The sequence below is a fragment of the Rhopilema esculentum genome, chromosome 7 (assembly GCF_057945365.1).
Source record: "Rhopilema esculentum isolate cy_ngs chromosome 7, ASM5794536v1, whole genome shotgun sequence".
Lineage (NCBI taxonomy): Eukaryota > Metazoa > Cnidaria > Scyphozoa > Rhizostomeae > Rhizostomatidae > Rhopilema > Rhopilema esculentum.
The window spans coordinates 11,670,747-11,680,843 of record NC_142821.1 but is presented as its reverse complement, the minus strand read 5'-3'; positions in this window follow the sequence as shown (position 1 = coordinate 11,680,843).

Below are 10,097 nucleotides of genomic sequence, written 5' to 3'. Positions count from 1 at the left end.
CTTGAGCTGTCCACAACCAAAGCCTGTCTACAATATTCATATCCAAAAAGGTTTGTCCATATAAACCCAGCTACGTGCTGGGTGTTGGGGCCCAGACCCTTTATAGTATTTTCTTAAGACCCCACACAGTTGCTATGATATTTGGTAGTGTAATTCGTACCGATATACACGGTAGCGATAAACAACAACTTGTAATTCTTATGGTCTTGTAATTCTAAATAGGACACTTTGACCCCCCTTGCCCCTCCTATCAAAAGGCAACAGGGGCTGTTGATCCCGCGCCCCCTCTCCAGCCTGACTTGTGTTGCTGTTGGTGATTCCGTTAGTTTTTTCAGCTTATTCCCCTGCATTATTTGTAGCTTCTCCTATGGCTCTTGCTTTATCTGTGTCGAAACAACCAAGTGGTAAGTCGTCACCGGCACAATCGTCTGTTCATATCAGGGCCGGGACCACAGAGGTGAACAGAGAGGCCATGGCCATAGTCTCCTTACATTTTTGTGAAATTAAAGATTACTAAATTGTCTTACATTTTTGTGAAATTAAAGATTAAGCAATTACGTCTTTGAGCAAAACAGAAACACTAAATTTTTTGCCACAATTGCGCCTAGATAGCGCAAGCTGAGTACTAATGAAAAATTTATGGATTTTTGTGAAAAATTAAAAATTAAAGTGTGTATGGGAGTGGTTCATCCCCCCCAACCCCCCCTACCCAAACCACGAAAAAAGAGCCGTCTCGCCAAGCAAAACTTATTTTTGCAGGGCAAATGTTTTCTACTTATGGGTCTGCTGGATGGAATAGATTTCTAAATAGATTCTGATTTCCTGAGGACTGAAATGATAATAATACACCCTTGGTCGGTTTTTTGCGCCTTATTAAAAAAACCGCACATAAAAAATATGCACCACTTTGAAAGAAAACTAAGACAAAATGGTGTAATCCAAAATGGACGTTGCCACGCAGCCTTGTGCCAGGAGAGATCTGGAATCCAGTTTGTTGCTAAAGTAGTGTGCCCAAATAAAAGCGGCGTGTGTAGCAACAGAAATACTACAGTAAACACTTGATATAGTCAAGCCAAATGTTGCTTGAAAACTTGTGAAAGTAAACCGAGTGTGACACTGTAAAAAGAGCTACTCGGGTTTTAATTTTATTGATTAGTTTTGCATATTTGGATCTAAATTTGAACTGAATGTAACCAGTAGTGTGATTTTAAGCGGTGTGATTAAAAGCGGAGTAGACTGTATACTGATTATTTTAGTATCCATTTTATTGTTTGTGGATGATACAGGGTGTATTGTATACATTCCTGTAGGTCATCGATAAATCTTTTCTAAATTATTGAACTACGCGCCATCGGGGCATTGCTCAAGATATGTTGTTGTATTGTTGTCATGGATATGCTGGCATGACTTGAGGCAAAGGGCCCCATTGCGCTACCTCAAGGGAGGTTGATAGAATTTACCTCCCCTAGATGGCCAAAACGCCTCGTTTTTGAGACGAAACATTGCTCAAAGTTACATTTTACAGTAGCTCAGCCTCAGCTTGTTCTTAGTTTGTTCTTAACTTTTGACTAGTTCTTAACTTTATAAAATTTTTCTTATGATAAAAGAATGTGAAAGCAATAAAATTATGTTTGGAATGAAAAATCACCATTTTGATTGCATTAAGGGAAGCTTTGATCCCCTCATCTTGAGAAATAGTGATTTTACATCTGGTGTAACAAAATCAGCTGCATGCTAGTGTGCAAATCGAAAGTGTGTTGTAAAAAAATGAGGGAAGGCTCTTCGACTCCAGGATGGAGGGTAGCCTCACTATTAACAAGACTTTCTCTTGCTCGTCTCCCCAAATTAGGCAAAGATATCGGTGAACTTGTGGACATAAAAAGCAAGGGCCTTAGTAGGTACAACTTACTTATTATTTTGTGTTACGGGAATCGAGGACCAGTTACTCATATTTTCAATATTTGCCATGGCAAAATTTTTCTGTAGGCCAAATATGCAGCAATACTGACTATAAGAGGTCAAAATTAATATCTTCTTCTATGTCATATACTACATTCAAAATTGTTTATCATTCAATTTGATAAGCAAATATTGTCAAATTAAGTCGAAACGATAGGATATAATAGAAAAAAACAAACAAAAGAACAACTCGCTAAAAGTGAAATAATAGAAATTGTAAAGAAGTGGATGTGAAGTTATATTTTATATAATCAAGAGATGGCTAAATAGCATATCAACGTAATGGTGAATAACATATCAGTATTTTTATTTCAAGTAGTAAGTTCAGGCACCGCGGAGCAAGGCCCCCCATTTTTTGCAAAAAATGCAAAATATTTAAAAGTGAACCATCAGAAAAGCTCCCCGGTGCCTGAAGTGGTTCCAAATTTTTGAGCCTTGAAAGATTATCAACCTCCTTTTGAATTCAGTTGAGATCTAAACAAGTGCAAAGTTTTAATAAATCTCGCTTTACTACTTTTACTTCTCCCTATCTGTGTTTCGTCGTCCCCTTTTCGTCAATCCAATTTCCCAGGTATTCACACATTCTTTCGCATATTCCAACTTTATTTTTTTCCAATCTGATTCCTATTTCTTCTGTCTCTTTAAATTTCCTTTTAGTAGTGCCGCTTCTACGGGGTGTTGTAGGAGGGGGGGGGTAACAGTCACTCCCTTTGGGAGACAATTTCATTTTAAAATTAAAAGTTTTTGGCATCTAGTTTTTTGGCTCTTTGTTAGCCAATTTTCAGATGAGATCGGAGCACCCCTCCTTCTCCCCTTGTGGACTAAAGCAAGCGAATGCCCTGCTTTTTAGTCTCCACCCTCAGAACGTAATCCCTATTCCATCAATGACAATTTTATGTTATCAGAATAATTTGAGCCTGCCCTCTTTGGCTAGCCTCTTTTTGACTTTACTCTGATAAACACCGGCTCGCGATGTTTTCTCAGTGAAGAAGGATGGAAAAGAAATTATGGAAAGGGAGCAAAGCAGTTCTTTCACGAGGAAACACTATACTCCTAGTCGAAACGATTTCTTGCAAAATGCGGCTGCGTTAATGAGAGAACAAAATGATTTGGAGCTAGCCTGCAGTCTCGAAAGAGAAGTTACCTCGAATTTGTTAAATACAGATTTTGGTGTGGTCAAAGAAAGTCCAGTTTGTCGTAAAACCAATACGATTAGAAAAGGCTTGCATTCATCGAATAAAACTCATACTCATAGGCACAAAGAAAAAAGTGAGGATTTACAACCTACTGGATTTACTTGCGAAATCTGCGGTACACTACAGAACCCAACAATTTCTAAATTCCGAATTAAACCAAAGATTCGAAAAAAGAAAATAAACAGAAAAAAATTGGAGCATACATTGAATTCAGAGGTTAAACAAAAAGATCCTTTAAAAGATAAACGAAGTAAGAGAAAAAGAAAGACGTCAAGAAAAAATTCATTTGTTGTTTCAACATGTCAAAGGTGCAAATATGTCACAAAGGTGAAATGTGTCAACAAATTGAAAATGTCAGGAGATCAGAAATCGAGAAACCTTTCCAAGAAGAAAATTAACATTGGTGTAGACATGTCAAAAATTGACTTTGAAAGTCCAAAATGTGCCCCTCTTTTATTGTCCAAATCAGCAAAGAAGAAAATTCGAATGAAGAATAGCCCTCTTGCCAAGATGCTATCTGAGAAGAAATTGCAGACCTCTTCATCACCAAGTATCCATTCATTCCTGTTAAATACTTAGCTTTGAGGTTGATAATTGAATTTTGATCCAAAGTAAAAGTTAGTTTGAGATTGATGGTAATTCCTCTTGCAATTATACTGTTTTTTATTACTGATATTGAAATATTTGCTTTAAATATGCTGTATTATTCTTTATTTGCCATGGGTGATTCCATGTAAATGATGTTACATTTAAGTGCATTTTTCAGAGCTATGCACACCACAACTTCTCTTCAACCGATTCTAAATCATTTTGGCTGTATGTGACACTAATGGGGCACAAATTAATATTAGTCAAGGAATTAATTGTCACAAACTATAAGGATTTTAGTCCGCAGCGACCTAGTGACTGACATTACTAGAAACAGAAATGGCATTGTAACAACAGACTGATTTTTGCAGTTTGTCTTCAAACTTGAAATCAATTTTGAGTAATATAATATTAATTCTCTCCACAATATAGTGTATTAGCTAAGCACAACAGTTAATATTCTATATTAACTATTTAAGGAATATAATTACATGTAGAAGTTTGTGACTGATGTTATGTGACTGACATTGCTTGAAATATAACATATTTCGGATGTAATATATGTGGCTTTGTGCTAGAAAGAAGTGGAGTGCCACCAGCAGGCGAGGATCCAGAAAAATTTTGACTCACGCAACATAAATATTATTTCAGAAACTTTCATCTAATAATATTAGGATCATTTTCCTAAAAAGGAAAATTGACATGCGCTAAAAAAAATCTGACTGGAGCACTTGCCCCCTTTGCTCCAGTCTTTATTCGCACCTGTCAAAAGTTGAAAAAGTGAAAAAGTAAGCATAAAAAGAGAGTATTCCAGATAAGAACTCTTTTCTTTCTATGATGAAATTCAAAACAATGAGATTTCAATTTGCATAATTTTTTGTTTTGAAAATCCTGATAACATATGATGTATATTTTGACCTAAAGATGGTTTTATTTTTGATAATTTTTTTTCTCTGATATGGATTCATCCCATGAAAAATTTGCTGAAAAGTAATCATGTACAGTTCTGGTGAAACAACTTTGCCAGGTCCACAATTAAAATTCTGACAAAAGCTCTTCTATGTTGAAAGTTTCAGGCTGTGCTAATTAAATTCTTACTATTTCATGGGCTCCAATGCAGGTTGGAAAATGGGAGATTTTGAAAATCATTACAAAATATTTTTAAAAAGCTCTTTTTTGCAAGAAAGTGGCAGGCTATGGCCCCCTGGCCCCGTTTCTCTAAGGACCTGTATTTTATTATCTTTATAAATTTCCTTTTGGTGAAATTGTGGTTTTCTAACTGTAAAATAGGTGAGATGTAAAAACATTTACTTGACTTCCCCTGCAGCAAAGTGGTTTGCATCTTCACTGCTTTTAATTTTAATGATAAAATGTATTTCAAATATATTTTAAGTAGGCAAACCATTATGCTCCCAAACAAACTGTGGCGAGAATTCCTAGGACTCCATTTATTTCTCACCTATTAATTTATAAAGTAAATGGTAAATGGCAAAACCCGCATTTGCCTGGTATGTTGTTTTAAACAGGGCCCATTTACAAAGAAACTAAGAATGGTGCAAATGCCCAAGAAATTATGATATAATCTAAACAGAGGCCAAAATATGATCCATTAACTTCAGTAGATTTGATCTGAATTTGAAGTTGGCAATAAAAATTGTCAAACTTGGAACTGATCTTAGAGCTAGTAACAATTCTTGAACTTTCATCTTAGAATTAAGACAAAAATCAACAATTCAAAAAGGAACTCAGCCTTTGATAGGAGTATTTTCAATCAAACTCCTCTTCTATTTTCTGATCTTCAAATTTAATTTTGATCAAATTTGTTTTTTCGCATCATTGTGAGTTTTTCTTTATAGCTTGTTTGCAGCCAAATTAAAGTAGTTATTGGTCTGTGCAGATGCAAGTTCATCTCATGACTACATCTTATGCAGATTCATAATGATCCAACGAGTCCCAAAAAATTTAAATTAGTTTTGTTGCTGAAACATTAGAGGCCATATCAATGTTTCTCTTTTCCAATTTCTGAAGTGAGGTACAAAGTAATGCATGAAAACATACCAGTTTCTATTTTCCAAAAACAACTGTATACTGATGAATTGTCCACCTATACTTCCATCAGAATGTTGCTAACTCAAGTTTAATAGATTGAACAAATCAAAAATTGTTTAGTGTCAGCATAACCAAAATATTGTAAAGCTGTGAAGCACGCAATGCTATGAATTTGCAAAAAAGCTTAGTAGAAATTCTTATTTCATTCATCGTATTTAAACAAGAATATTCAGTAAAAGTGTTCTAATTTTTTCAGTAAACATGAGTTCATATTTTGTTGGACGAATTATGTGTTGGCAACCCTTTTTAATATTACAGATTCCTTATGAATGTGCTACTTCTTATCAGTCTTTTTGTGTTATCGAATAATTTGAATAACTTCTACAAACAACTAAACATTAAATGCAAATATATTGCATGTGGTAAGGGTGTGTTCTTGGGTTTGGCCTCTTGAATTTGTCTACAGTACATCCCCCTTCCTAACTTTTTAGAATGGCAACCCTGCTATGGAGGACTGCATATATTGCCACTATGGACGATGAGTGGATGTGAACGAAAAAACAGTAACGCACCTATGCACTTTCCTTGTAGTACCCCCAGATGAGATATTTCCCATTAGATCCAGACCCATTTGCATCACAAAATATTTTATGCCTAGGGAATTAGACTGGAAACAACGAGCACTTGAGACAGCTTTTGCACTAACCCGGCTGAAAACAGAAATGGGTTAGGAATTAACCATTTTTGCTTCGCGTTCCACCTAACCCACTTGAAAAACGGATAACTTTAGAAACGGGTCTCCTAGTGGATCAGTTTTTACCCGGGTATCTTTTAACTCACCTGTGGGCTAGTAGGAACGCTAAAACCCTGATATCTCTTGACCCCCTCACAACAACAAAAGCGTTATACAAAAATATTCAAGGACTATTGTTGTATATCTGATTTCTCTCACAACTCTGCGTGCTTTGGTTTCTGTTTATAATAATCAAAATCTGATTTACCTAAAGTGAGAGGGCTAAGAATACATTTTATACCTGGATACATTTCAACCCAGCTTAGTTTGTTTTAACCCGGCTACGTCACTGCGTGAAAAGGCAGCCTGTGTCACGTTATTCAGTTTGGTTAGGCCCTAAAAAGTCTATTATCGTCTACTGTATAGTGGCTTTCTCCTTATCAATGAATTAATCAACTAAAATATGCCTTTTCAGTTATCAGTATTCTTCAATAAGTGAGGTAAAAATTTAAGTTTATTGAAGGCTCTTGCGCAACTGGCATGCTGGCATGCTTTGCGAAATTGATTCCATCTTGTTCCATCTTAAGAAATTGGTTGGGTTTTGTATTTTCATGCAGTATGATATTGGGCGGGGGGGGGGGGGGTGTTTGGGGTTTACGCTGTTCCGGTATTTGCCTTTTCTCGGTGGGTAATTCGGTAATCTTCCTACAATTGGGCGGTATTTCGGCAATGAGAAAAATCGGCGGTGAACGGTTTTTAATGAAATCAATGCCCAGTGTGCGGTATTGGTCAGTTCTGAATTTAACAATGTAGCAGTTTAATTAGAATGTGGGCGAAATGCTAGCAGTGGTATCTTGTTGTATCCATGTTGTAACCTTCGTGATTTTTTGCCGATAAATCCAAAATATAAATACAGTATATTTATTCTCTCCATTTTGAATGGCGTTACCCCTGGTTGAAAAATTCTCAAGTTGTGACGGCAACTGTGCATGATTAACTTTCGGAATTTTTATAAATGCTTTTTTCCTCTTCGTTTTCCTCGCAATCTAAATCTTGTTAATATATAACCAGATTCACTGGAGCCAGCTTTAGTGAGACCACGTATCGTTTTGCCTATATGTCATATATAACTAACATATATAAAAAGTGAACTCGACTTCAGGTGGGGAGACTTAGAAGGGATCACCCATTTCTTCAATAGCAACTTAATTTGAAATCTACTGTGTTACATGTTTTCATTTTTGCATCGAAAATAGTACAGTATTAATCAAATACATCCGTGTTGAGCTATTGTAATACAGAAAGGTTGTTGTTTCTTCCTCGTAATACGATTTACCTAAATTTATTTTAGAAAGTCTGAAAATGCATTATGAGATGCTTGCGTGTGGCGCAATGGCTCATTGTTAGCTATTAGTCTTTCGTGAAAAATACATCCGTGTTGAGCTTTTGCCATACAGAAAGGTTGTAGTGTCTACCTTATATATGAATATGAAGGAATGCCCTAATTAGAAATTTGCTTTATAGGATTTGCTCCAAACGGAGCCCTAACCCCCTTTTTCTTCACGGTGGTGCTGCTGCTAACTGCTTCTGTTCTACATTAAGCCATCAGCACAGCACAAAAGCACTTTTTGGTTGGACGTTAAAGGCGTTTAACTATCTAAAGAAAGAACTGTAAAATATATTTATAATTTAAAAGTGGAATAAATTTGAGTTGCTTTAGTTCCTTCAATCGTCTCTGGCATCCAAAGTTGGTTTCGAAAAATTGTGTTACATCGTGAATGGAAGAGTTAGATTTTTTTTGGTGTTCCACAGGGATCTTTTCTTGCATTTCTCATATTGATAATTTGTGTCAACGATTTTATTCAGTCCATTTGGTCAAAAAAGCTGCCAGGTAAACAGGATCTCTTCTTCTACAAAGAGTATCAACGACATGAGAAAGACGCTAAAAAGCGCATTTTTCCTTGAGGAAAATCTTCAGACTTTCTTCTGTCCAGTCTTGACAAAATCCGTCCGATTATGTCTGGGCATATCTATGTGTTCTTTTTATACTATAGTAGCAAAGCATGCCGGTTGAGCAAGAGTCTTCAAAGTACCAGGACAGGATTTCCGCGCTTTGTATTCGAAGTGTGGGTCATTTTCCCCTTTCTTTATATCTAGTTTCAATTCAATGATTGCTGATTTTAGCACAGTTTACTTGCAATTGCTTCCGTTCAATTCTAAAGCAGTCTACATCAAATTGTAACCATTTGTTGGAATACGAAATTCAAAGGTTTAGAATCATTTTGTAAATTTATAAAGAAAGGTTCAACTAAACCACGTCGTAACTTTTTTACAGTATGTATTTTACAGAGGGCCCTCAGCTCTCATTTTTTGATGTCCCATTGTGACATCATTGTGCACGGATGCAGGCGCCAGTTTCGTTATGTTATGTTTGAAGAGTGAGAATAGAAAATGAAATGCTGAAGCCCGAGTTAGTCAGTGGCGGTTTTTCGTAAAATTTCAGGAGGGCAAAAGTATGATATTTGCCGACTGTTACATGACAAATGGTGTGGCTCATGGTAAATGGCTCAAATTAGTTTGAACTATTCCCAAAATGGGATGTGATGACTTTCATGGTTTACCAAAAGCTAAACCTTCTTCTGACTTCCCTTGTCCTTAGCTAAACCTAACCTTCCACAAACTTGTTATTAACTTAAAAAAAATCAGGTTAGCTCACAATGAACTTTCTTTGAGAAATTTGAAGCCGTTCTGTTCATACATGATATTAAATTTCAAATTTTTAAAACAACTTTTCTGAGATTTTCTTTTTTTTTCAAAAGCATCAAATAGGTTATCATACGCTATAACCAGCATGGTTCAAAGGAAGGCTTATTATAATCAGCGATACGAAACAAAATGAAACGAAACGAAACGAAACGAAACGAAACGAAATGAAACGAAACGAAATGAAACGAAATACTGCGAGATATTAAAAGAATATAGTTAAAGATAACAACAAAGTACGTTAAAATTCTCAATCCATATCTTAATAATATGATAAGCTTAAAGGAATGAGTAAAAGCCTCTTTACATTAAGGAGAAATTTAACAAATTCTTAATGAGATACCCCTTACTTCAATCTCTTTTTTAATGTATTTTATAGGCTCTATGCAGATTAGGGCCTTACACAGTCCGGTTTTGTACATTGCTTCACAACAAACTCTTCCTTTTTTCCCCTTTCTCATTTTTTCTGGATGCTTTTTAACTGAAGGCTTTCTAAATACTCGACAGAGTTTAGGCATTTTGCGTTAAAATCTGGATTCTCTGACAATTTATTTGACCTATCCTCCATATCAATTCTACTTTGCTTTCTTTGAAAAGGAGTGCTATTGGAAACAAGGCACCAAATGATCGAAGTATTAATATTATAATTTTTTGAAAATGATAAAATAGCAAATATCAGATATTGCCGAATGGTGATTTTGCCGACTTTTGCACTCAAGGGGGGGGGCGACTTTTGCACTTGGCGCCCCCCCCCCCCCCCCGCCACTGGATTAGACATTGTGCATCGCTGCGGGGGTATTATACGCTGG